Source organism: Saccopteryx bilineata, chromosome 4 (assembly GCF_036850765.1).
Source record: "Saccopteryx bilineata isolate mSacBil1 chromosome 4, mSacBil1_pri_phased_curated, whole genome shotgun sequence".
Classification (NCBI taxonomy): domain Eukaryota; kingdom Metazoa; phylum Chordata; class Mammalia; order Chiroptera; family Emballonuridae; genus Saccopteryx; species Saccopteryx bilineata.
The window spans coordinates 200,800,418-200,827,914 of NC_089493.1; the positions used below are offsets into that span (position 1 = coordinate 200,800,418).

At 41.6% G+C, this 27,497-nt stretch overlaps 1 protein-coding gene and 1 pseudogene across 2 annotated transcripts in view; one reads left to right on the top strand and one right to left on the bottom strand.

Moving 5' to 3' along the window:
* IQGAP2 (IQ motif containing GTPase activating protein 2) overlaps nucleotides 1–27,497 on the top strand; it is a 449,634-nt gene that overhangs the window by 204,517 nt on the left and 217,620 nt on the right. The gene's annotated exons all lie outside the window — the stretch shown is intronic.
* LOC136333880 (glyceraldehyde-3-phosphate dehydrogenase-like) lies at nucleotides 26,089–27,065 on the bottom strand (annotated as a pseudogene).

Sequence of the window (27,497 nt, forward strand, 5' to 3'; positions counted from 1 at the left end):
TTATCTTTGGGTCTTGGCTGTAATTCTAAGAATAAGAAAAAAATTCTCAACTATGTCTTCTTTGTATTAGTAATACTCTTTTTCTTTAACTCCTTACCTGGCAGCACCTCGGGAGTTCTCCCGTGTATCCTTTCTGGCAGAACCAGAGGACAGGGCCAGGTGAATGCATAGAGTGGTACTTGTATAGGATTTGAGTTGCTTAAAATATATCTCACAATAGGAAGGTGCTGTAGGGGTCTCTGCAGACAGTGCCAAATGTTTGTGTCCCCTTAAAATTCCTATATCAAAATCCTAATGCCCAATGTGCTTGTATTAGGTGATGGATTTAGGAGATGATTAGTTCACAAAGGTGGAGACTTCATGAATGTTTTAAGTGTTCTCAGAAAAGAGACCCCAGAGGGATCACTAGCCCTTCCACCATATGAGGGCACAGCGAGAAGATGCCAGCTATGAACCAGCAAGAGGGCTCTCCCCTGACCAGCCCTGGTTCGGGACCCTCCAGCTTCCAGAACTGTGAGATATCATTTTAACTAGCTTAGGGATACAAAGGTCAAGATTCTTCAAATTTTCTTCAGTTTCCGTCTACTGACTCCTTGCCAGCAACATGGAAATATAAAGGTGTGTCCTGATGGAAAGAGGATGTGAATTGCTGCTGTTTCTTCATACTCACCTAAGAAAGAGACAATCAGAATAAACTAAGGGTCTCTTTTTAGATAGTAGAGTTGGAGTAGGTGTGAGTAAGCTACTTCATTGTTCATTATTTTTTAATGTACAGAGTGGAAAGGGAAACCACTGAAGGTATGTGAGTGAAATGGTGAGCCTGACTTGGGAAAATTAGCCTGGCAGCAGCCTGTAAGATGGATCGTCTGGGAGGAGGCGGAGGTACGGAGCTCCAGATCAGAGTAAAAGTTCAGACCAGAGGTCGGAGGTCCTTCATGGGGTAAGTGGCTGTGCGAGTGGACAGTAAAAATGAAGAGGGACAGAAGCAGTGCTGATAGACGCCAGTTGCTGGTTAGAATGAGAACAGGGACCTTGCAGTTTCAATCTGGGATCAGTGAGAAGAGAGGGTATCATAAACAGAAATAGGAAGTTAGAAGAAAAGACTAATTTAAGAGTAGGGAAGACTGGGGCCACCACTAGCCTATAGGGCCTTTGTGAAGAGGGAAGGGTGTCTCCTCCTCCAGACACAAGGCCTAGACTGTGGAGCACAGGCTGTTGTTCCGGGCCCAGATCCTGTGCAGTCAAGCATACACAATAGCCCTGTGGGAGATTTCTGTCAGGCAGCAAGATTCCTATAGTCACAACAGTTTATCTGGGCCATAGCCAGCCTGTAATAGGTAAGGGGTTGAGGTGGGTGGAGGCCAGGAGATGCAAGTCCTTGAACTGGTTCCTGAGAAAGTCAGCAGGTAATAAAGTCACCTTCTGTTGACTACCTTCTCTATGTGTATCCCTCTTACTCTTTTCCTTTTTGCATTGGTGTGTGTGTGTGTGTGTGTGTGTGTGTGTGTGTGTGTGTGTCAGAAAATTTATTGCCTTATTAATTTTTTTTTTAACAGAGACAGAGTCAGAGAGAGGGATAGATAGGGACAGACAGACAGAAACGGAGAGAGATGAGAAGCATCAATCATCAGTTTTTCGTGGCGACACCTTAGTTGTTCATTGATTGATTTCTCATATGTGCTTTGACCATGGGGCTACAGCAGACCAAGTAACTCCTTGCTCAAGCCAGCAACCTTAGGTCCAAGCTGGTGAGCTTTGCTCAGACCAGATGAGCCCACGCTCAAGCTGGTGACCTCGGGGTCTCGAACCTGGGTCCTTCTGCATCCTAGTCCGACACTCTATCCACTGTGCAACCACCTGGTCAGGCTATTTTAGTAATTCTTTAAGTGTACAGTTTATTGACATTAGATGCATTTACAATGTTTTACAACTATCATCACTATCCATCTTCAGAACTTTTTCTCTTGCAAAACTGAAACTCTACACCTATTAAACACTTAATGCCCCATTCCTGTTCCCAGGCCAGGCCAGCCCCTGGCCACCGCCATTCTACTTTCTTTTTCTATGAACTTCACTATTCGAGGGCCCTCCTACAAGTAGAAACATGCAGCGTTTGTCCTTGTATGCCTGGCTTATTTCACTCAGCATAATGACTTTAAGATTCATCCGTGTTATGGCATATATAAGAATTTTATTTTTAAAGCTGAATAGTAATCTCTTGTATAAATAAAGCCACATTTTATTTATCTGTTTATCTATTGGATACTTGAGTTGTTTCTGTCTTTTGACTGCTGTGAACAATGCTGATATAAACATTAGTATCAAGGATCTGAGTCCCCACTTTCAATTTTGGGGGGTTTATACCCAAAAGTGAAATCACTGGCTATGTTTAACCTTTGAGGAACCACCAACTGTTTTCCACTGTGGCTGCACCATTTGACATTCCCACCAGTAATACATGAGGGTTTCAACTTATCTATATCTTCTCTATTTGTTATTTTCCATGTGTTTTTAAAAAACAACCATTTCAATAGTTGTAGTGTTTTTTATTTGCCTTTCCCTAATGTCCTCTTTTATGCAGATTCTACTAATGTATTTGTGATCATAAACTTAAAATTATGTAAATATAGTGCCTTGTGGTTGTTTTTTAAGGCTCTACTTTTTAAGAAGAGCTGAGAAAGAGCAGCTGTTAAGCCTGTGAATTTATGACCAATCTTTACCCATCTGAAAACATATTCACAGGGCATATTTTCACTTCCCTTCAAAATGTTATAAAAGATTTTTTGTTTTAGATTTTTAAAAATTTATTTTTAGAGAGGATAGAAAGGAAGAGAGAGGGTGGAGGGAGGAACAGGAATTATCAACTCCCATATGTGCCTTGACCAGGCAAGCTCATGGTTTTGAACCAGCGACCTCAGTGTTCCAGGTCGATGCTTTATCCACTGCGCCACCACAGGACAGTTTTATAAAAGTTTAGAATGTGTTTCATTCAACATGCAGAGTGTTTGTTTTTAAGTTAGTTTTGAACATTTAAAAATCAGAAGTGTTCATAAAAACAAACAAAAAAGCCCTGTATTTCTCACTTCTAAGGAAATCATGAAGGTGGGGCTCCAGTGGTTGGGGTCACACAAGATGAGTGGGGCTTGAGCCAGACAGCACACAGCCCGTCCCAGCCAGCTTCGCCTGATGCCAGTATGTGCTTCACCCCTGCACGCAACTGTTTGTGAACCCTGCTAGAGTGGATTTTCTGAGGCTAAAGGTAGTCTGGATTTATTCTAATTCATATTAATAATTTAGGTGATTAGAGGTGACTAATACTTCTGTTCTACCTAGTTACTTAATACCCCCTCTGACACTGTTTCTCTCAGTAAAAACTGAAATCTCCTTGTTAATCTATCCTTGCATGCCTCAAACCCCATGGGGACAGGTCTTGACAACCGATTGGTCTCTCTTGGTTAAAAGACCCTTTAAATTTGAGTTTCCTCTTAGCTGGAACAATTTAAAATCAAGTTCTTCTAGATGCATAAGGCACACATGCTCTCTCCCTCTTCTGCTGTAAGCTGGCTTAGTGGCGCTTCAGACTGCTGCCACTAATTCCAAGTCCCTGCTTGTTATTCTTGTCCACCAGGGGCCATATCACAAACCGCTTTTCATATATTCTTGCTTTATGTTTATGTATGTGACTGTGTGCCCATCCATTTAATATTCTGTTACATGCTAAATATTACTAAACTATGTCTGTGTGGTCTGTAAATACAGGTGGCAGCACCGGTGGTACTTAGATTGTGGAGATGATAATTGGTGGCTTCAGATCCTGTGTCTCACAGATAATCACTACTGGAAGGTGTTAGGTGAGGCTGCCTCGCGGACGTGAATTGAAGGCATTGTGTAACCCAAGCCAGCCCCAGAACACCCTTGCAGTATGATTTGTTATTTCACAGAGCTGCCTATACTGTCAGTCATGCCACATTTCCTGAAACCTAAGAACACTAGGATGCAATAGAGTTCTCTTATAACCAGCTCCTGTTCCCTAAAACCTTCATGTGACTCTCCTTGTGGTTTTCAGCCTGTTTCTCTCTGTGTGGTCACTAATGACTTCACTGAAGGTGAAATATTTAAGTGATTGTGATGGTGGTCATGGAAGCCTTCATGGTACATGTGGGGGTTTTAGGCAACTCGCCTCCATTCTCTACTTCACCAGCCCACCAAACAGGTTTTTTGTTTTTTAAAAATGTTTTTATTAATTTACAGAGACAGAGAGTCAGAGAGAGGGATAGACAGGAACAGACAGACAGGAATGGAGAGATAGAGATGAGAAGCATCAATCATTAGTTTTTCGTTGCGCGTTGCAACACCTTAGTTGTTCATTGATTGCTTTCTCATATGTGCCTTGACTGCAGGCCTTCAGCAGGTTGAGTAACCCCTTGCTCAAGCCAGCGACCTTGAGTTGAAGCTGGTGAGCTTTTTGGGGTCTCAAACTTGGGTCCTCTGCATCCCAGTGACGCTCTATCCACTGCGCCACCACCTGGTCAGGCCGCCAAACAGGTTTTATCTCCAGAGTTCTCTTGGTGGTTTGGCCAGGCAGCCGAGCTATCAGCCTTGTTGTCAGTCACTAAGTCCCAATGCTTCCAGTCAAAGGGGGAAATCGTGGGCTGTGTGTCTCAGCAGTGTGTTTTTGTCTCCTGTTTCTCAGCCAGTTTCTTTTTGTGTCCATCACTCTTTTCCTGTCTTCTCTTTCCTAACTGGACATAATATTGAGTTCCATAGTTTGAATTCTGACTCTCATACCACATAGAAGTTTAGTTCCTGGCTTCTCCTTGCCCTTCCCCCATAAAAGCTCTACTTGTCAGTTGCTTTTTCCTCAAGTTGGGTGGAACAAGATTGCTTTTTATTCCTGTGGACTTTCCCTTTCCCCCTCGGTAAGGATTGGTTATCAAAAAAAAGTTTTCTCTATTTCTGATGTTTATTTTAATATAGAACAATGATGAAATTGTTAGAAAAGTGAAATGGTAGTTATCTATCTGGAAATTCTCACACATCTCAAAGGCCATCTGAGTGAGAAATCACTGTGGATGGCAGTGAGGGTCCCCAGTTCCCAAATGCACCCTAGGGGCAGCTTAGCCATCTGGTGGCCTCTTCCCCTCCCTGTTCTTTTTACAATGGCCTCTCCACCCCCAGTTGCTGCTGTTCTCAACCACAATCTAGCGGGTAGTTAAGAAACTGACTTCTAAGAAAAGGACCTTAAGTTTAAAAAACTTTTAAACCTGCCTTCTTTGGTAAGGTGTAAGGACTCCGAAGTACCCAGAGGCTCCTGCTTTTAGCTAGATCACCGGTGAGCAGGGGTGTTTGTGCTTTACAAGCCAAGAAATGTTGAGACTCAAGTGCGGGGACATTTGGCAGAGGTAGAAGTCCCTGGTTGCCTTGGGTGCTGGGAAGATTGTGTGGCAGAGCTCTAATTAATTATTAACCTACATATAAAATCAGGGAAGTACAGGTAAGTACAGCTGCAGATACTGCCCCCTGGTGGGATGCTTCTGGCTGAGCTGGGAGGAAAGGTATTTAGCTAAGTGGACCCAGAGTATATATAGCTTTAGAACAGGACTTGTGGATTCCTCCTGGTTCTGGTATAATAGGAACATTTTACTTTGTAAGCTTATTTTGTAAGATTACGTGTAAAGAGTGAGTGATTACTTCATTGAGTGCTTTAAAATTTTTATTTGGTCAGCCTGACCTGTGGTGATGCAGTGGATAGAATGTCAACCTGGAATGCTAAGGTCACCAGTTCGAAGCCCTGGGCTTGCCCAGTCATGGCACATATGGAAAGCAGCTACTATTAGTTGATGCTTCCTGCTCTGTGCCCCCACCCCACGTCCTTTCTCTTTCTACTCTCTCTTAAAAATACATATATATCAATAAATAAAATCTCTATTTTTTTTATTTGGTCATATATGCACATGGTACAAAAGTTAAAAGAAGATTACACAGTGGAAATTGTCTTCTTTCTACCCTGGCCTTCTCCCCAGATACAGCCACTTTTGCAAGTTTCCTTTGTTGCTTTAAAAGGATAATTTCTAAATAGTTATATTTCTGCAACTACCTGTGTAATTGTGCACACAAGTATATATACACCTATTATTATACAGTTGTTATACAATTGTGTAACACAATTGTGTACACAACAGGCAACATGATTAAATATTTTTCAGTAATGATGATTTCCTGCAGTCTTTTAATCTTGTTTTAAACAGGGAAAAATTATTACCTGGGACTGAACAGAAGGGGTTCTTGTATAAAGCAACTATTGTTTGGAGGCAAGGAACATGTGATAGACAGGAAATGTCTAGTTGTCTGAAACTGTATCAGTAGACTTCAAAAGCTTAAAACCACAGCTGACTCTACTTGAGGGTGCACCCTACATGAGGGGGCAAAGGTTGAACCAATCACACCCCCAAGGTATTGAACAGTCTCACTGGTCACATGGTGGTGGTTGGTTTAAACTTGATCCCCTAGGCCAGCGGTTCTCAACCTGTGGGTCGCAACCCCGGCAGGGGGTCGAATGACCAAAACACGGGTCGCCTAAAGCCATTGGAAAATACATATTTATTATACAGTACATTTTTAAATAAAATATGTATTTCCGATGGCTTTAGGCGACCCCTGTGTTTTGGTCGTTCGACCCCCGCCGGGGTCGCGACCTACAGGTTGAGAACCGCTGCCCTAGGCCCTGGCCAGTTGGCTCAGTGGTAGAGCGTCGGCCTGGCGTGCAGGAGTCCCGGGTTCGATTCCCGGCCAGGGCACCCAGGAAAAGCGCCCATCTGCTTCTCACCCCTCCCCCTCTCCTTCCTCTCTGTCTCTCTCTTCCCCTCCCGCAGCCAAGGCTCCATTGGAGCAAAGTTGGCCCGGGTACTGAGGATGGCTCCATGGCCTCTGCCTCAGGCGCTAGAATGGCTCTGGTTGCAGCAGAGCAACGCCCCAGATGGGCAGAGCATCACCCCCTGGTGGGCATGCCGGGTGGATCCCGGTCAGGCGCATGCATGAGTCTGTCTGACTGCCTCCCCATTTCCAAATTCAGGAAAAAAATAAATAATAAATAAATAAACTTGATCCCCTAAAAGTTACCTTCTTTTATTCCTAGTCCACTCCTTCCCATAGGCAACCATTCAGATATGTAGAAAGTGTATCATTTCGGTCTGTATGTATTCTTGTATTGTATCTCTTCTTGTATTTTTGGTTTATGCAAAGGGTATGACTACCTCATTCTGTTCCTTAATTTTTTTCACTAAGCTCTAAATGTTTCATCTTTGCTGGTAAATGTGTATCTAGTCACTTGCTACCTATCCTTGTGTGGCAGAACTGAGATTTTGAAAATAGTTGAAGCATTATAGTGACCTTTACTCCAATTCTTCTTTTATCTTAATTTTTGTTAATCACAAACAACATTTCAAAACAAATTTAGGAAACCCTAGAATTCTACCAACCAACAATGTAAATTTCCCTACCATTTTAAAATGTAGGCACATTTGACAGTTATATAACAAAAAGTCACATATTTTTGTATTACTGTGGTTTTTTTCATGCTATTACATCAACATTCCTCTATTCCTTTGCTAAGCTGTCTTCATAAATTTTAATGGTTGCATATTTTATCTATTTTATGCACCCATTTCACAGTTGCTTCTGTGAAACAACTTCTAAGTTGTTCACTTTTTTAATATCATTGTGATTTAATACCCTCGTGCATGCAATTTTTTTTGTTGTTGTTGTTGATTTTTTCCTCTTATATTACTTAGCCAGATGGTTGCATATTAGGAGATAACAGAGTTAAAGACATAAATTATTCTATGGCTTTTTTATTTATATATTTTTTACAGAGACAGAGAGTGAGTCAGAGACAGGGACAGACAGACAGGAACAGAGAGAGATGAGAAGCATCAATCATTAGTTTTTCATTGCGCATTGCAACACCTTAGTTGTTCATTGATTGCTTTCTCACATGTGCCTTGACTGCGGGCCTTCAGCAGACCGAGCAACCCCTTGCTGGAGCCAGCGACCTTGGGCTCAAGCTGGTGGGCCTCGCTCAAACCAGATGAGCCTGCACTGAAGCTGGCGACCTTGGGGTCTCGAACCTGGGTCCTTCCGCATTCCAGTCTGATGCTCTATCCACTGCGCCACCACCAGGTCAGGCTCTATGGCTTTTGATGCAAGTTGCCTCTCACTATAATACCCAGAAATGAATGCAAGTGTCTATCTTTCATTGAAAATACCCCTTTTTAAGTTTTAGAGTGTTATATTTAGAGCCATAGGAATTGATTTATCAAGTGTCACAGTGGTCAACGGAGAAAGAAGAAACTGCAGGTTCTTTGTCTCCAGAATGAGTTGCGTAGCATACCATCTGCTACCTGTATCGTGCCTGGCATGAGCACAGCATTGGTTTAATCATCCATCCTTCCACTCATTGTGGTCCGGATGGTCAGAAGCCAGGTGATTTGCAGACCTGCCCCCGGTTGGCCCAGGACATGTGTGAATTGTGAACTGTAAATATGAACACATGTATGGAAAAGAATGGTGCTTGGGCTGCTACTATTATCTACTTGTCATCCATTTCCACTGAAAGGCTATTAAAAAGTGACTCGCTGCTTGTAAAGATTGTGTGCCGGTGAAGAGGAGGAAGAATGTGAGTGTAGAGTGGGAGGCAGTTGCGAGAACATATGCTAGATTCTTTTCATTCTCCTCTTTGTGACAACGATTGATGACATCCAGTGAGCCCTCGTTTGTCACTTTCTTGGTACAACTGGTAGTGGGGGTGGGGGATCAATAAAGGCTGGGCAGAGGACATAGGTAGAGAAGGAAGGGGCTCTTGATATCCTTCTGAAGTGGCATTTCTTATGGTTAAACTTTACGATAGTGTCTTCTGGGGCTTTTACTTCACTACTGCCTGCTAAGATCTTTTAGACTCTAGAAAAATTAGTCTTCATATCTCTTCCTTATTCCTCCTCTCCAGGAAAGGGCTGCCTTCGAGCACATGATACCTATAATTTAAGGGGAGGAAAGGAGAGAGGAAAATCCATCCAAGCTGGATGCAGCTTGTGCCAAGTAGGTTTCTTTTAATTTGAAATATGGCCTGTCTTTAGCTATAGTCTTCTCTTGGTGTTCTAGAACTTCATTATTTAGCAATTCCATATTGAATATTTGGTTAGGAGATAGAAAAAGTCTATAAAAAGCAGGGAGCTGTGGCTGTTTAGGTAAGTCTACAGTGGTCTTATTAAGCTTGCTGCTTTCATTTTTCATGCCTATGTTAGGGCAAAAAAAAAAATGTTTGAAAGTGCAAGAACAGTGATTATTTTGTGGTTAGATCATGTGCACAACTCAGACAAACCCAGAAAGGAGAATCTGCTTCATCAGTCTTCAGTTGTTATTTAGGCCAGAATTTATGCGGAAGCCTCAGATGAATGTTGATTTGCCAGGAAACTGCTGCCAACAACTTTCGGTTCACCTTTTTTTACGTTTTTTCTGCACCCCAGCTCATGGTTATCTTGCAAAAACAGAAAGTGCTGTGCACTGCAGTTGAACATTATAGCCTTGTCCCGCCTGTGGCAAGTTCTAGAGAAACCAGGTAGGCAGAGCCCAATTTTTGTTCTTCAAGGCACTTTGGTCTGCTGATTGTCCTGCAGGGCGTCCTGTGCCCCACAGTCTCCACCCAGAGGACTTTAGACTTGTCGGTGTGGCCGTGGTGCTTAGGTGCCTCATGAAGACAGGAAGATTCTCCGGGAGAGCGTGTGCTATCTGCTGGATCCTTTGGAGCATTACTCTTTAAACTGATGTTCTGCTAATTCCTTTTTCATCCTTTTCATGAATATTGTAGTTGTTTCTTGAACACCTGTTGCATGCGAGGGTTTTTAACCCAGTAACTCCACAAATGGTATTTGTTTTAATTCTCATGATATCTCTGTAAGGCAACTGGTATTGTACCCAGTTTTCTGATAGGGGTAATTGAGGCCCAGGTTGATGGTTGCCTGCCATGATAATTCCAACTAAAAAGTTGCAGAAACAAGGTAGAAGCCAGGTTTTTGGGAACCAAAATCCAGTGCTGAGCTGCACCCCACAGACACTTCTGAAAGTGGGAAGCAGCCTTCTCAGCCAGTCCCAAGGAGGATGTTCACCTTTACCTGTATTAAAACATATGTGTCCCTCGCTTTGGAAAAGCTGTCTAAGAATATAAGAACTGTCTTATTCCAGTTATAGAGAAGGCTTCACTCTGAGTTTCTGTTTAAGCAGTGAACATTCCTAGGAGGTGAGTTTACACCCTGTTTGTCACATTCATCTGGAAGAATTTGTCAGAACAGAGTGGCATGTTGGGGATATGTGTAGTATGAAAGGTGATAATCTGGACTGAAATCTCAGTTTACCGTGTAACCTTGAGCAACTTACGGAACTCTCTGGGCCTCTTTCCTTCTCTTTTAAAGGGGACTGATACTTGTCTCATCAGGTTAGTGTGATATTTGTTCACATAAGTGCCACATACCTGCTAAGTGCTGGGCATGTGATAAGCAAATGTAAGCTGCAGCAGTTTGTGCTTGTCATTGTCAGTGTTCTGGAAGCCCCATTGTAGTGGGAACCTGGCTTGTGGACATATATAAATATTTGTATAGACCTTATTAAATACCGGTTAAGTCTATAACTTGTGTAAAGCATTAGTGTATGTATTTGTTGGCAGGAGGTAGGGAACGGGGACTGAGTATAGCTTGGCTTGGATTAGCTAATGGGATGCTACAGATTAAGGAGAAGGCGTGTTTGACATTAGTAAAATGCTGGTTTATTTGCTGCCCCATAGAAATACAAACTTCAAATAGTGCAGAAGGACTAATGTGAACAGGGAATTATGTTGGTGGTTGGGCAAAGAATGGTCCTGGGATACAAGCGGTGAGCAATAAAAGCTACAGTACCTTCAGTAAAGGGACTTATGTGCCAGGCTCTGGCCTTGTACTTTTCTGCCATTAACTCATAGCCACCTCTTACTCAGTACTATTATCATGCATCCCCAATATACAGATTAGGAAACAGAGACACAGACAAGTTGAGTCAGTTCCCGAAGGCACACAGCTGGTCAGTGGCAGAGCCTGAGTTCAACCTCAGATGTCTGGCTCTAGCATTTGTGCTCTGTGCCTTTGAAGACTGACAGAGTTCTTGGTCTTATGGAGTTTACATTCCAAGTAGGAGAGTCAGTCAAACAAATAAATATGGTATAATCTGACAGGTAGTAATAAATGCAGTGAGGAGGTCCTTACTGGTGGCTCAGTGGATGGAGCATCAGCCCAGTGTATGGAAGTCCCTGGTTCAATTCTCGGTTAGATCACACAGGAGAAGTGACCATCTGCTTCTCCCTCCCTCCCTCTCCCTGTTCTCACCCTCTTCCTCTCCCACAGCTGGTGGCTCTATTGGTTTGAGTATGGCCCCAGGTGCTGAGGATAGCTCCATGGGAGTACAACAGCGTCAGATGCTAAAAATAGCTCAGTACTTGAGCATCCGCCCCAGATGGGGTTGCCAGGTAGATCCTGGTCAAGGCACATGTGGGAGTCTGCCTCACCTTCTCTGTTCCTTGCCTAAAGAAAAAAAAAAAGCAGTGAAGAGAAATGAAATTGGGTAAGGAGTTTTAGATAATGATGGGAATTGATGTTTTAGCTAGTATATTACTTGCTTGGACTGCTGTAACAAGATTATATAGACTGAATGGCTTAAACAATAGCAATTTATTTTCTCAGGGTTCTGGAGGTTAGAAATACAGGATAAGAGTGTTGGTGGGATTAGTTTCTTCTGAGGCCTCTCTCCTTGACTAGCCAGATGGCTGCCTTACTCCTGTGTCCTCAGTGGTTTTCTGTCTTTGTACAGACCTAGTATCTCTCTGTCTGTCCTAATCTTCAGTACACCAGTCATTGGATTAGGGCCTACCCCAAATGGCCTCACTTTAACTTAATCACCTCTTTGCTGAGACCAGCTGGGTAGTGGGTGTGCACAAAAGGAAGGCACTGCAGAACTTAAGAAAAAACACACAAAACACAACATACAGAAAAGATGGGTACAGGGGACTCCCAGCCTCTAAGACTGAGAGACCAGATCTCTGCAGCCTCATTGTATTTATTTGTTTCTTTGTTCATCAGGCAAATTCACAGAGCCTGGGTCAAATTAGACTAGAATGGATGCAGGTGCTTAGAAGGATGATTAATACCTTTCAGGTATGTAGGGAAAAGGCCATAGGGATCAGCTGTTTCCTTTAAACAATCTAATCAGTACTTGCTGGGGGCAGCATTCTGCCCCCGCATGACTTGGCGTTCCAAAGTCCACACCAAAGACTTGTTTCAGGGCAGCGTCTGATCTCTGGCCATTTTCCTATATATCTCCCCTTTTTTTGGTATAGCCATGTAAGCAGTTTTTGCAGCCTCTCTCTGCATTAATTGTTGGAGGGTTTGTTGCCAGCATCTGAGGACTAAACAAAAAACATTAAAATAGTACATATCCCAATGAGACCTCCAAATAGTCTAGTACCCCATTGTTTTATCCAAGAAATAGAATTAAGGGATTGCAGACCATCAGAATAGTAGTCTGGTTGTAATTAGACACACTCCATCATAAAGTTTCACGGGAATTGCAGGTCTCATTTTCCTTGCTACAGTCTTGAACTGCATAGCCTTTAGGGGCCCAGTTGATTGCAGTTCCATAGGAACCAGTAAGTAGCAAGATACTATTAGGCCCACAACAATTTTCCCAGTGCATTCTTTCAATGGATGAAGTCTGAAGTGTAAGGATGGGCAGGTGTAGCATTGCCTGCAGTTAAGAGTCCTGGAAGATTAGTATGTGACCGAATATGAGTGATATAGAAAGGAAGAACAAAGCTGTTTCAGTCATACTAGGGTCTCCACGCAAAAGAGAAAATAAAGTAGATATGAGAGCTCATGTGTCATAATTCCCACTTTTGGGCAAACCCAATTAATATCTCCTAATAATTTTTGTAAATCATTTAAGGTCTTAATGCTATCTCTGCGTATTTGTACTTTTGGGGGGTTGTATTGTAGTGTGGTCTACGATAGTGCCTAAATAAGAGACCGGAATTGGACAGTCTGTTGAATCTTTTCAGGTGCTTTTTTTTTTTTTTTTTTTTTGTATTTTTCTGAAGCTGGAAACGGGGAGAGACAGACAGACTCCCGCATGCGCCCGACCGGGATCCACCCGGCACGTCCACGAGGGGCGAGGCTCTGCCCACCAGGGGGAGATGCTCTGCCCCTCCGGGGCATCGCTCTGCCGCGACCAGAGCCACTCCAGCACCTGGGGCAGAGGCCAAGGAGCCATCCCCAGCGCCCAGGCCATCTTTGCTCCAATGGAGCCTTGGCTGCAGGAGGGGAAGAGAGAGACAGAGAGGAAGGAGGGGGGGGTGGAGAAGCAAATGGGTGCTTCTCCTATGTGCCCTGGCCGGGAATCAAACCCGGGTCCCCCGCACTCCAGGCCGATGCTCTACCACTGAGCTAACCAGCCAGGGCCTCAGGTGCTATTTTTAAGCCAACAATTTGCACCTCTTTTACTAAAGCAAAGTAGACTTGAGTTAATTCTTCTTAGTTTCTTGATGCTACAAGAATATCTTCTATATCCATATAATGGTTGATGTAGCATTGAGGGAATTGTGACTGAACAGGTTCCAGGGCTTTAGCTACAAAGTTTTGACAGATAGTAGGGCTGTTAAGCATACCTTCCACTGAAATCTTTTCATTGGCTCTTTAGCACTAAGGGACAGTACAGAAAAGGCAAATTTTTCTCAATCTTCCTGTGCCAAAGGTATAGTTAAAAAACAGTCTTTTAAATCAATCACTTTTAAAGGCCATTCCTTAGGTATTAAAGATGGATTTGGTAACCCTGGTTGGAAAGCTCCCGTAGGTTGAATTACTGCATTTACTGCACATAAATCTGTCAGAAATCTCCACTTTCCTGATTTTTTCTTAATCACAAACACTGGAGAATTCCATGGCTAACTGATTTCTCTATATGTCCTTTTCTAATTGCTCTAATACTAATTGTTGAAGAGCCCCCAATTTTTCTTTAGTTAATGGCCACTGTTCAATTTAAACAGGCTTATCTGTTGTCCATTTTAAAGCACTGCTTGGGGTTTAGAGAGGAGATTTTGGTGAACAGTAGCCACTAGAGAAAATGCAACACTGTACTCCTTGTCTATGGCTTATTTTAGGCTGAAGTGCAATGCTTCTCAATTACTTGTAATAATTCTAAAAAGTTTCACTTCACTGGGTTTAGCCCTACCAGCCTTCAACAATTGTTTTAAGAGACAGATATAGGGATGGCGTTTCATAACACTGTCCCCATTCCCCATTGTCACTCTGTATTTTCCCAAGGATGTCCTTACCACTTCCCTGTGAGGGACTGAACTGAGGCCTCTATTTCCCCTCAGGGTCCCCAGCAGTTATTTCCTTACTTTATTTATAGCTCTGGCGATCCTTATTCCAATTGGGTCACTGTTCCAATTGGGTCCCTATTCCAATCAGGTCCCTGTTTGGGCACCACTTGATGAGAACAGCTCGGCAATGGGAGTGCACGAAAGGAAGGTGCTTCAGGACTTAAGAAAACAGACACACAAGGCACCACATAGAGAAAAGATGGGTATAGGGGACTCCCAGCCTCTAGGACTGAGAGACCAGATCTCTACAGCCTCATTGTATTTATTCGTTTCTTTGCCTATCAGGCAAATTAGCAGAGCCTGGGTCAAATTAGCCTAGAATGGATTCATCTGCTCAGAAGGGTGATTAATACCTTTCAAGTATGTAGGGAAAAGGCCATAGGGATCAGCTGTTTCCTTGAAGCAATCTAATCAGTGCTTGCTGAGGCAGCGCTCTGCTCTCACACAACTTGGCGTTCCAAAGTCCACACCAAAGACTTGTTTCAGGGCAGCATCTGATCTTCAGCCATTTTCGTACACCTCTTAAAGGCCTTTCTCCAAATACAGTCATATTCTGGCATACTGGGGTTAAGACTTCCAACAAATGACTTTGGAAGGGACACAATTCTGCCCATAATACTCCACCCTTGGACCACCCTTCTCATATACAAAGTGCATTTATCTATATCCCAGAAGCCCCAGAATCTTAACTCATCCCAGTGTCACTCTAAGTCCCAAATCTTAACTAAATATCATCTAAATCAAGTGTGGGCAAGCCTTGAGGTAGTATTCATCCTGAAGCAAAATTTCTCTCCAGCTGTGAGCCTGTGAAATCAGGCAAGTTTCAAAATACAGTGGTGCGCAGGTGTCAACAGACACTCTCATTCTAAAAGGGAAAACTTGGAAAGAAGAGGTCATGGATCTAAGCAAGTCTAAAATCTAGCAGAGAAAATTCCATTTGATTTTAGTACTGGAAAGTAATCCCATCAGTGCTCTGTCCTTTGGGCCTACCACAGGGGTGGTCCTGCTTCCAGGCACATCCAGGCCACACCCTGGCCCCCGAAACTGAGGACCAGACAAAATTCAGGCCTGTGGTGGGAATGGCAGCCCTGTTAAGCCCTAAATCACCGTCAGGATCATTCTTCCCTTATCTTAATAGATAACACAGCCAGATAGTTCTATTGTCCCATCCCACAGAATCCCAGAAATCAGAGGACACACCTTCAATTTTTCCCTGTCTCTGTCCCCTTTGGCCCAAGCTGGTAACGTTTCTACTGATATTACCCCCACTTTGTTCCTGTCTTTTGCTGAGGTGAGTGATTAACTGACTGAGTCATGTTCTTTATACAGTGATTGTCCAGCTGCACCTTTTATGTTCTCTCTCTTTCTCATTTTCTTTTTCTTTGCAATATTGATAGGTTGAGAATTCTCTAAATCTTCAAATTCTGATTCCTGTTTTTGCTTAACAGTTTCTTCTTCAATTTCTGTCTGCTCTTGTATTTACTATGAGCAGCAAAGATGTCTTAGGTTTTGCTCTTGATTTGCCTCTCTTATTTTATGTACTTATCAGTGACATTCTTCCTCCTTCACTCTCTAAGCCTCAATGCCAGGCTGTTGGCATGGTTAGAGGTACACAAAAAGGTATATGTATTTAATGTTTTTCTTAAGGGGGAATCCTATTGGTTAGGTGTTCCAACCAACATGCTAAAAAACAAAACAAGACAAAAAAAAATCTGCTGTGTTGTCTTTTTGTCTCCTGCTTCCATCTGTGATCAAAAACTAGATTAAATCACAAATTGTTATTTGTGTCTCTGCCACCACAAAACTCCATTTGGGCTCAAGTGTTAAGTCCAATCAGCAAACAAACTCTTGCTTTTTATAAGCTGAAAAGAGCCAGGAACTTCAGAATACACTGAATTTCATTATTTTCTATTATTAAAAATAATATGTGCTTATGATAAAAAATTAAGAGGCAAGACAAGATGAAGAAGTTCACCAATAATGTGATTACATAGGTAAACCACTATTAAAATTTTGCTAAATGTTTTCCAGTCGTGTACATTAATTTAAATACATGTAATTTTAAAAGTGTTATCTGCTTGTATAATTTTGCATCCCATCCCTTTAATTTACCACAAGTATTTATCTGTCTTCTTAAATAACTCAAGCAACTATATGACAGTCTGTCCAGTGGATAAACTTTTTTTTTGGGGGGGGGTATTTTGTTTTTTTGTTGTTGTTTTACAGAGACAGAGAGAGAGTCAGAGAGAGGGATAGATAGAGACAGGCAGACAGGAACGGAGAGAGATGAGAAACATCAATCATCAGTTTTTCGTTGCGACACCTTAGTTGTTCATTGATTGATTTCTCATATGTGCCTTGACTGTGGGCCTTCAGCAGACGGAGTAACCCCTTGCTGGAGCCAGAGACCTCGGGTCCAAGCTGGTGAGCTTTTGCTCAAACCAGATGAGCCCACACTCAAACTGGTGACCTCGGGGTCTCAAACCTGGGTCCTCGGCATCCCAGTCCCACGCTCTATTCACTGCGCCATCGCCTGGTCAGGCTGGATAAACATTTTTTTAGACACTTAGTGGTTTCCAGTTTTCGTGTTACACAGAAATTTGTGCCATGTGAATATAGCTGTATTTATTAAGCTATATTTACAAAGTAAACTATGTGGCCTATATTTTAAGTTTCCCAAGATACTCTTTCAAGAAGCAGTAGAGTGTGGTGGTTAATGTGCAGAGTTAAGAGTGATATTTGAATTCAAATTATGGGGTGTTTATTTTTCACTTATATATGAGCTTGGACAAGATATTTCATCTTTCTTGGTACCAGACTCCTTATTTTTCAGAAGGAAGATGATAACTCATGGATTATGGGAAGAGTAAATAGAACTTTACTAAGCCCTATACTTACTAATAAGTATATAGTAATTATTTTCCAGAAAGTTTATTCCAGCAGTTTATAACTATTCACTTGTGTTGGGGATATTGTCTAGCTGAGAACCTACAGGCACACATATAATATACCAGTAGAGGGCATAAAACATTGGGGATTCCAGGAGGTGTGACATGGCTTCTCTTATTCTCACCTCAGATCCCTGGATGCCAAAGGCTCCAAGACTCTCATTCCTGTGTAAGCATCTCTCTTCAGGCATGTGTACTTCTTTTCTTTTTCTCTTTGTATTTTTACAAAGTTAGAAGTGGGGAGGCAGTCAGACAGACTCCCGCATGCGCTCGACCAGGATCCACCCGGCATGCCCACCAAGGGGTGATGCTCTGCCCATCTGGGGGGTTGCTCCATTGCAACTGGAGCCATTCTAGTGCCTGAGGCCTAGGTCATGGAGCCATTCTCAGCACCCGGGCCAACTTTGCTTCAATGGAGCCTTGGCTGTGGGAGGGGAAGAGAGAAATAGAGAGGAAGGAGAGGGGGAGGGTGGAGAAGCAGATGGGCACTTCTCCTGTGTGCCCTGGCTAGGATTCGAACCTGGGACTTCACACACTGGGCTGACACTCTACTGCTGAGCAAACCAGCCAGGGCAGGCATATGTACTTCTTTAATTACCACATAGGTGTTGACTATCCTGTATATACTTAGCTTTTTGTTTTTTTCCAGTATATAAGTATTATTTCAGAGAAAAAGTGTAAGTATTATTAAAGCCCTATTAAATAGTTAACACTTAAACCATGTAATCTAAGATTTCAGCCAAAAACCATGATATTGACCACATTAGTTATTGTTTCTTCCTTCCTTTTTCTTCCCTCCCAACCAAATGTTGAGGCTTAAGACCAGCATTTTGCTTACTGTGCGCAGTAACAATAAAAACAATTACAGGCCCTGGCTAGTTGGCTCAGCAGTAGAGTGTTGGCCCAGTGTGTGGAAGTCCCAGGTTCGATTTCTGGCCAGGGCTCACAGGAGAAGCATCCATCTGCTTCTCCACCGTTCCCCCTGTTTTTTTTTTTTCTATTTCTCTCTTTCCCTCCTGAAACCAAAGCTCCATTGGAGCAAAGTTTGCCCAGGTGCTGAGGATGGCTCCATGACCTCCACCTCAGGTGCTAGAATGGCCCCAGTTGCAACCAAGCAATGGTCCAGATGGGCAGAACATCATCCCCTAGTGGGCATGCTGGGTGGATCCCAGTCAGGCGCATGCAGGAGTCTGTCTGTCTGCCTCCCCACTTCTCACTTCAGAAAAATACAAAAAAAAACCCCAAACAAAAATAAAACAAAAAACAATGATATTTTTGGGGCTTTTAACATGTTTTTAATCCTATAAGCTCATTGCTTTATGCAATGTCTGCCTATCTAGAAATTTTAGCACATGTAAATGTCTTTTTTGTGTTTGTATATTTGTATATATTAAGCCATTTGTCTCTCCAGGCATGTTTTAATAGTATAGTACATCGTGGGTAGATGTTTAATTTGGCCAAACCTAATTAGAAATACAATAAATATCTGATTGGTTCTTAGAGCTAGGAAGACTTATGAATGAAGCATGTATTTGAGTAATAGTGTATTCTGTGAAATAATTTTTAATTTATTTTTCAAAATTTACTTCAAATTTTTCAAAAATTAGTCAGACCTATTACAAATTGGGCTACAAAGTTTGCAGGCTTTCTTATACTTCAGTGCCCTGACCAGTTAGCTTCTCTTTCTTTCCTCATCCCAGGGCTATGGAAATAGAGAAAGAAGGGTAGCATTAATGCTTTAAATATACTTCTCTAAAGAAATTACTCACCCAAAAATATTCTTTGAAAAATATATTAACTTAAAGAAAGGGGAACTGTCTGAGTGACGTCAGGGTGCCAGCTGTCTGCCAGGTCTGCTCTGGTGCTGTTGCATTCAGGCATCAAAACCACTTTGGACGAGTAGTTCCCAAACACCAGTGAGAATCTGACACTTACTGGTAAGTCAGTAACCTGGGAGTCTTTGCCTGACTCCCTCTTGGAATGGTGTCTGGAGAATACTAGGTGCTCAAAAATATTATTTGGATTAGTGGGTTAATCTGTCAAGGTCACATACCTACTGAGGGAATAGGCTGGATTCAAACTTGGGGACAGGCTAATAATCGTGTTTAATGTTTGCTGGGTTCTTACTAGGTGCCAATCATAGCGCTGTTTTACACAGATTCTCATTTACTGTTCACAGCAGCCCTCCAAGGGCACATACTTTAAATATCTTTGTTTTACAGAGAAATCACTGGTATTGTGCTGGAAATATACTGTATACTCAGAACGTGTAACCCCAGACGCCATGGTTTTTTACCAAACTACAGTGCTTCTATCAGTTGCCTGCTGTTTGGTTATTATGAAATGTTAACAACCAGGTGTTCTGGGGAAATGGAGTTCTGTGGTCAAAAAATCAGGGAAACATTGAGTGAAAAGAAAATAAACTTGATTCCCTACTTCAGGAATTCCCTGAGCTTTTAGGATGCTCATACAGCTTATGAATTCTTAAGAGAGGATACAGAAGGCAACATTTTTCTAAACTTATTTGGCCCCCTTCCTCCCTCTCCCTTCCCCAGGACATGATTAGCATCTCACTGAACCCACATTCTATGGAACACAGTTTGGGAAATGCTTACCCGTCTCTATAGATTCTGCTATATCATCCCCTCCTAATGAGGAGAGTGAGAAATTGAGTCCTCAGAAGCCTGCTGCATTCCTGTTAGGCCTTGGAGTCATATATTGAGTCTTTTCATGGTATTATGTATCTGTGTTTTTTAGCATCATTTTAACATTCATGTCATTTTCTTACACTAAACCAAATAATTTTTGTATGAGAGAAGGTTGGGACCTCCCACTGAAGTGGATGCCCACTTCAGTTGTATAAGATGTGATCTCCTGAATCCCCATACCCCTGAGCTACTAAGGCTGACACAGTAAAGCTTTTCTGCAGCAGCCTCCAGGGAATGAAAATTTTTACCATGAGAACTTAATCTATTCCTTCTGATGTTTTACTATTGGCACAAAAGGTGACCAATTGCACAGTATGTATAAAAATATCTGGTCTTTTTTTTTCTTATAAAATATACTGCTCACAAAGATTAAGGGATATTTTTAAATGAATATGAAGCAATAAAAAAAGAAGCATTTGATTTCTTTTTATTTAACAAGAACATTAGAAAAGCAAAGGACAAGTCAAAGAAAGTTGTTTGATTATGCAAATAAGATGCAAAACCAGCTTTTATTTCATTGGTGAAAATGCACTATACAAAAGGCTGAAAGTACTGGAGTATCTGCACATCCCCTGATCCTTTAATTTTTGTGAGCAGTATATTTCATATGCTGATTTTCAAAACATTTAGGAAAGAAATTGACTTGTAATATTTGAAAGTTCTTGGAACAGGGCAGTGCATGAAGATAGGATTTTGTGCAGAAAAATATATACTTTCTGGGTTTTGGCCAAGAGTTCTCCTGATGGGACATTTATTCCATACGGTGCTATATGATAGAGACCAAGATTTATAGTTGGTGATTTCCTGAATAACAACCCAGATCGCAAATGCCACAGTGAAACAACTTTCATATGCTCTGCAAGGCACAAATGAGCATAATAGAATGGATCATTTGTCTCAGGATTTTTATGAGTTTGGGTTTTGTTTTGTTTTGTTTTTTTATCTCTTGCAAGACAGAATGACATTAATTATTTTTCTTTTTGGCCTAAAGCTAAAATTGGAAAAAATTTCATCTTCTCTTCATCCTTTTCCCAGCATCCCCCTCCTCCTTCTCCTCGTCTCAGTCGGGCCAGACCTTATTATATACTCTTACAGACAGAGCTACTCATGTAAACAACCTCAACTCACATTAAAAAAGCAGGTGGGGTGGAGGTGAAGAGAGACTGCTTGAATGATAAAAAGGAAATTCCTTTTACTTCCATTTTGTTTCCCTGTGCCTGGTAAGTGATCCACATTTTTGCTGCAGAGAGAAGAGAAAACAAGCAGTACCAACAGGAAAGTTTGTATTTTCCTCTACCCTAGAAAGGAAGGTGTTTTACCACAACCTTTCAGATGCCCCTAAAAAATAGCTTTGACTTTTGCTTCGGAGTGAGACATTCATATAGTGGTGTGTTGTTTTGTAGGAGTAATCAATAGAAAGAACAGCGGAAGAAGCAGTAAATGCAGGAGAATGCAGCCATTCTGTTTTTCATTTCTGTGGATTTTTAGGTCAAATATGAAGATGGGCTTTTGATGACATATGAGGTCTTCCTATCTTGATTTTATGTATTAATACTTTATGTACTACATACATGAATCAGAGACACATATAGACCATTAGACTAGAATTGAGAATCTACAAATATCTTCTCACATTTATAGTTCATAACAAGGGTACCAAGACTATTCAGTGGGATAAAGTATAGTCTTTTTAACAAATGGTGCTGGGACAATTGGATATTCATATACAAAAGATTAAATTTGGATTCTTACCTCTCACCATATACAAAAAATAACTCAAAACAAATCAAAGGCTTAAATATAAGAGTTTAACACTCTAAAGGTCTTAGAAGAAAACTAGATAAGTATTTGTGACCTTCAGTTTTGCAGTGGTTTTTTTTCTTTCTCTTTTTATTAAATTTATCGAGGTGACACTGAATAAAAAATTATACAGGCTTCAGGTATACAATTCCACAATACATACTCTGTACACTGTATTGCATGTTCACCCCAAGTAAGTTTCTGCCCATCACCACTTATCCCTCCATAGCTTTTTCCACCTTCCCCTTGAGCGTCCTTGAGCTCTTTCTCCCCTTCTGTCTCTTTATTTTTTGTTTAATCCTTCCATGCACATAATGGTCTCCTAATACGACACCAATAGTACAAACAACCAAAGAATAGATAGTAGGACTTTGTCAAATTAAAATATTTTTTTGTGTCTCAAAAGACACCACCATCAAGAAAGTCATAAGCCAACACACATAATAAGGAAATATTTTGAAGTCAGATATCTGATCAGGGCCTTGTATATCAAATATATAATGACCTCTTATAACTCAATTACAAAAATACAACCCAACTTAAAATGAGCAGTGGATTTGAACAGACATTACTCTACAGAAGATATGCAAAAGGACCATAAACACATAAAAAGACATTCAGTATCATTAGCCATCAGGAAAATGAAAATCAAAACCCTAATGAGATGCCACTTTACATCTACTAGGATGGCTATTATCAAAAAGACAGCTAATCATTGGCAAGGAGGTGGGGAAATTAGAATCCTCATCCCTTACTGATGATGATAAAATATACAGCTGCTTTGGGAAACAGTCTGGAGATTCCTAAAGAGATTAAACATTCTACTTCTAGGTATATACCCAAGAGAAATGAGAACACATGTCCTTGCAAAAACTTCTATATTAACTATACTAATGTTTAAGCAATATTATTCATTCATACTAGCCAAAAAAGTAGAAAAAAACTGATGAATGGATAAATAAAATGGTATATATCCATACAGTGGAATATTACTCAGCAACACAAAGGAATACAGTACTGATACATCTTACATAGCTGAACTTTGAAAACATTATTTTAAGTAATATAAGCTAGTCAGAAAAGGTCGCATATTTTATGATTCCATTTATACAAAGTATCCAGAATAGGCAATTCATAGAAAGAAAATAGATTTAATGGATTGAGAATCTGGGTAAATGGGGTGTAACACCTAATGAGTAAAGGGTATTTTGGTTTTTGGATCTTGAGGGTGTTTTTTGAGTGATTAAAATGTTCTAAAGTTGGTAATGGTGATGGCCTCTCAACCCTGTGAATGTGATAAAAATCATTGGGTTGTATACTTTAAACAGGTGAGTTTATGGTATGTGGATTATTTCTCAGAATTGTTAATAAACCTGAAGCATATTACATTCTTACAGTGCTGTATTGAATTGCATCATTTTAGACTCGTGGACTGAACTGAGTGCCCAGGGTTTCAGGTGACCCATTCCAGTACATCCAGCTGGTGATCACAGAGCCAGACTTCCTGAACATCAGGCCAGTTGTCTCTACATTGTAATTACTGTAGAAAGTTTGACCCCACCAGACCAAAAAGAAAGTCACATTAGGAGTTTTTATTGGTTTGACCGGATAATGCTAGTTTGTGTGACACATAAGCTACTGAGATTGAGGTTGGCAGTAGAAGTTTAATTCTCTCTCATGTAACATTATTGAGAAGATACTTTGAGATCCTGTCTCAGTTTGCAGGAGTTCTTGAGGACATGACTTTATTTGGGTAGGCTTTAAGCTTCCCTTTCTGATTACTGCTTAGAAAGCACCCACAGAGGCAGCCGAGGCCACTTGCATTTGTGGGGTAGATGACAAAGAAGTGATGAAGAGGAAATGCTTTATAAAAAAAAAAAAGAAAGAAACCCTAGGAAATGCACTCAGCTCTGACAGTGACTATACTCTCCTCTGACCTTGTTCTAGAGGAGTGTCAGCACGTGCCTCTCCAAACCACAAAACTCTCCTGCTACTCTGGAAGTAGCTTGGAGTGTTTTGTTACCACTTTTATTTCACACAGAGCTGTGGGACTGGACTGGAGTCCCACATTCTTCTATGTCATCATGAGTTTTGAGAAGCTAAAAGTTGAAATAGGAGGAGGAGCAGAAGCCCCTGACAGTTTTTTTTATGGTTTTCAGTTACTAGGTATGTGGCCTTGAGCTTTCCTGAGCCTTAGATTACCATCTGTAAATGGTGATCCTCTTCCTTATGGGGTGGTCTTGATGGTGATGTGGTGATCCACATAACAGATTACATCAGAGTTCTAGCACAAAGTAGTGCTTAATAAAATACCATTCATCACTGATGATAGTAACATCATGTTTTGATTTTCAAGGCAGTGAAAAGAAGTATCACAATTGATGCCTAAAGTCACAAAAAAATACTACATTTACAAGTCTTTTGCTCTATTTTAAAGATTTTAGCCGTGATGTTTGGAAAATTTTTCTTAAGCAGATAGACTCTTTTATTTAATAAAAATTTATTTGGTACCCACTATATATAAATATGTTGGCAGGCACTAGGGATTGTAAAAGGAAAAAAGAGATGGCTTTGGCCTTTGAGCAGTTTGTACTGTTATAACATTAGCAATGGCTATATTTTAAATAGGCCATATTTTAAATCAGCGGTTCTCAACCTGTGGGTCGCGACCCCAGCGGTATTTCCGATGGCTTTAGGCGACCCCTGTGTTTTGGTCGTTCAACCCCCGCTGGGGTCATGACCCACAGGTTGAGAACTGCTGTTTTAAATGCTATATTATAGCAATGGCTATATTTTAAACTTAAGTTTTTAGTAACCTCGGTGTTTTAAACCAACTGCACATATAGTCTAATACAAACAAGGCAAAATGTGATAGTCTGTTTTGGCAAGCCCAAATCTAGCCTGACCAGGTGGTGGTGCAGTGGATAGAGCGTCGGACTGGGATGCAGAGGACCCAGGTTCAAAACCCTGAGGTCGCCAGTTTGAGTGCGGGCTCATCTGGTTTGAGCAAAAAGCTCACCAGCTTCAACTCAAGGTCGCTGGCTCGAGCAAGGGGTTACTCGGTCTGCTGAAGGCCCACGGTCAAGGCACGTATGAGAAATCAATCAATGAACAACTAAGGTGCTGCAACGAAGAATTGATGCTTCTCATCTCTCTCCCTTCCTGTCTGTCCCTATCTGTCCCTCTCTCTGTCAAAAACAAAAACAAAAAACAATCCCAAGTTACAATGCACCTCAGAGTTGAGGTGTTTTAGCTTCCAGCCCCTGGCTCTCACTCCTGCCACCATTTGTCCAGCAAACACTCCCCCACCTTTCACACCTGTATCCCAGTGACAGGGTTGTTACAGAACAATTGAATATTGCTGTGTGAAAACAATTTCCTAAAATTTTTAAGATAATTATTTGAAAATAGATTGTGTTTTAACGTAAAATAGCATAATAAATCCTATAATTTTTAGTTTAGTTAGATTAGAAACTCAGTCTAGTTCAATGGCTTTTAACTTGGCCAGATTTTTATTAAAAGGGCAACATTTGTTTTTAACATTAATTAATAGATTTTTTATTTGTTTTTTTTATTTTAATTTTATTTATTCATTTTAGAAAGGAGAGAGGGAGAGAGAGAGATAGAGAGAAGGGGGGGAGGAGCAGGAAGCATCAACTCCCATATGTACCTTGACCAGGCAAGCCCAGGGTTTCGAACCAGTGACCTCAGCATTTCTAGGTCGACGCTTTATCCACTGCACCACCACAGGTCAGGCCTAATTAATAGATTTTTTAAAGAGAGAAAGGAAAGAAGGGGAGAGAGAGAAACATCGATTTGTTGTTCCGTTTATTATGCATTCATTGGTTGATTCTTATATGTGCCCTGACCAGAAATCAAACCCACAATTTTGGCGTATCAGGACAATGCTCCCAACTGAGCAGTCTAGCCAGGGCAAAAGGCAACATTATTGATTTCTTCATTATTTTTATTTATTTATTGGCTGAGTACCATGAACTTTATTGATGATACATGACAAGGTAGGGCTGCTTAAGCTCTTCCCCTTCTTCAGGGCATCTGGGGTAGAAACTGGAAGTCAGGAGGTTCTTAGAGTGTTGGGGAATCAATTTAGGGCAAACACTCTTCAGCAGCTGAGGGCCTCTCTTCCTCTCTCTGGAACTGTGGTCTAGGAAGGAGACTCTTACTTCTTGAAGGCCATGTGCACCATAAGGTCCACCACCCTGTTGCTGTAGCCAAATTTATTGTCACTTGGAAATGAGCTTGACAAAAGTGGCTATTGAGGGCAATGCCAGCCCCAGCATTGAAGATGGAAGAGTGAGTGTCATTGTTACAGCCTGCTTCTCCAGTGTAGCCCAGGATGCCCTTGAGGGGGCTTCTGATACCTGCTTCACTACCTTCTTGATGTAATCATACTTGGCAGCTTTCCCCAAGGAGCAGGTCAGATCTACAGCTAGCACATTGAGGGTGAGTACACAAGGCCATGCCAGTGAGCTTCCCATTCAGCTCAGGGATGACCTTGCCACAGCCTTAGCAGCACCAGTAGAAGCAGGCATGATGTTCTAGGAAGCCCCTTGACCATCACACCACAGCTTCCCAGAGGAGTCATCCACAGTCTTTTGGGTGGCAGTGATGTCATGGACTGTGGTCATAAGTCCCTCCACGGTGCCAAAGTTGTCATGGATGACCTTGGCCAGGGACCAAGCAGTTGGTGGTGCAGGAGGCATTGCTGACAATATCGTAGGAGTTGTCATACTTGCCATGGTTCATACCCATCACAAACATGGGGGCATCCACAGAAGGGGCAAAGATGATGACCCTCTTAGCTCCATCCTTCAAGTGAGCCCCAGCCTTCTCTAAGGCAGTGAAGACACCAGTGGACTCCACAACATGTTCAGCACCAGCATCACTCCATTTGACATTGGTGGGATCTTGCTCCTGAAAAATGGAGATGGACTTTCCACCAAGGACGAGCTTCCCATTCTCGACCTTGACTGTGCCTTTGAACTTGCCATGAATAAAATCATGCTGGAACATGTAGGCCATGTAGTTGAGGTCAATGAAAGGTTTGTTGGTGGCAACAATATTCATTTTGCCAGTGTTAAAAGCACCCCTGATAACCAGGTGCCCCATACGGCCAAATCTATTCACTCTGACCTTCACTATTGCATCTCAAGGTTGCAGCTGACACTGCAGGAAGACACAGATGACTGTGCAACAGGAGGAACAGAGGGCCTCTTAATTATTTTTAAATTTATCAAGTCTGTGGTACTCTTACTTCAGTTTATTTGAAACAAGGCTCACATAAGCCAAACATCCCTTATTCACCAAATGTGTGATACATGAAATCCAAATTCATCATCTCCTTTTACCTGTTTCTGTTCTTCCAGTCTCACAGTCCTGCTAGTGAGGCTGGGATATAAACCCAACTTCTGACTCACCTCCCTTTAGCAGAGGAGAAAACTGAGGCCCCAAAAAGGGAATATATTTGGGGTCTCACAAGCTCCCTTCCTACCAGGCCCTTTTCCCTGGCTGGTAATAATAGTTCTTTTTCCTTCTACCCCCTTTTCTAAGCTGTCACCAAGTCCTGTT